We start from the raw sequence: 1179 nt of genomic DNA on the forward strand, positions 1-1179 counted from the left end.
CATCAGTAATTAGGAAATATCCTGTAAATTCAGATAAATTGTAAAAAAAAACATAGATGTTCACGCACCCCATATTCATTATGCAAATTCTGGGATATATTTGTGGGTTTTGGGTGGGAAGGCCCATCTGGTTTACATCTGGTTTTTAGCTGGGCCCGGCCGATGCTCGATGTGCAACTTTCACCACCAAAAGACCCACATGAGGCCCACATGGGGCCCACATGTGTTGGTATACATGTGGGTTTTGGGTGGGAATGCCAATATGGGTTTTTTATGGGCCACGTGAGCTCAATATACTTGTGGTTCTGGGTGGGAAGGCCCATCTGGTATACATCTGGTTTTCAGCTGGGCGAAGACAATGTTCGACTTGCGATTTTCATCACCAAAAACCCACATGGGGCACATATGGGGCCTATATGTGTTGGTACTTGTGGGTTCTGGATGGGAAGGCCCATCTGGTATTCATCTGGTTTTTATATGGGCCACGTGGGCTCCGTGTACCTGTGGGTTCTTGGTGGGAAGGCCCATCTAGTATACATCTGGTTTTCAGCTGGGCCCAGCCGATGTTCGACGTGCGATTTTCACCACCAAAAACCCACATGGGGCCCATATGGGGCCCATACTTGTGGGTTCTTGGTGGGAAGGCCCACCTGGTATGCGCCTGGTTTTTAGCTGGGCCCAGCCGATGTTCGACGTGCGATTTTCACCACCAATTAAAAACCCACATGGGGCCCACATGGGGCCCATATGCGTGGGTTCTGGGTGGGAAGGCCCATCTGGTATACATCTGGTTTTTGTATGGGCCACGTGGCTTTAGTCAGCCCATACAAAACCCAGATGGGCCCCAGATATTTTGCTATCTGCCCCCCCCCCCCCCCCTACCGGGAGTGCCGCCTCTGGATTAATGGGCAAAAATGAGAGAGAGAAAAAGGAAAATCATGTCATTTCAGCAACATTTGTAGCTGGTATCGAATTAGAAAACCACGTTTTTTATTTTGGGGGTCGACTGCCCCCCCCCCCCCCATCAGTACTTATATACGTATGTATATACAACCACAAAGTTTTTTCCCTATCCGTGGTGTCCCCGTCCCCACCCCTTTCCTCCTTTTCTTCTATGTCTTGCCTATCATGCGATTAAAAAATGTAGCGCCCGCCAGGGACGTCTACTACCACAGCACA

This window comes from Strongylocentrotus purpuratus, unplaced genomic scaffold (genome assembly GCF_000002235.5).
Source record: "Strongylocentrotus purpuratus isolate Spur 01 unplaced genomic scaffold, Spur_5.0 spur5_scaffold_4, whole genome shotgun sequence".
NCBI classification, from domain to species: domain Eukaryota; kingdom Metazoa; phylum Echinodermata; class Echinoidea; order Camarodonta; family Strongylocentrotidae; genus Strongylocentrotus; species Strongylocentrotus purpuratus.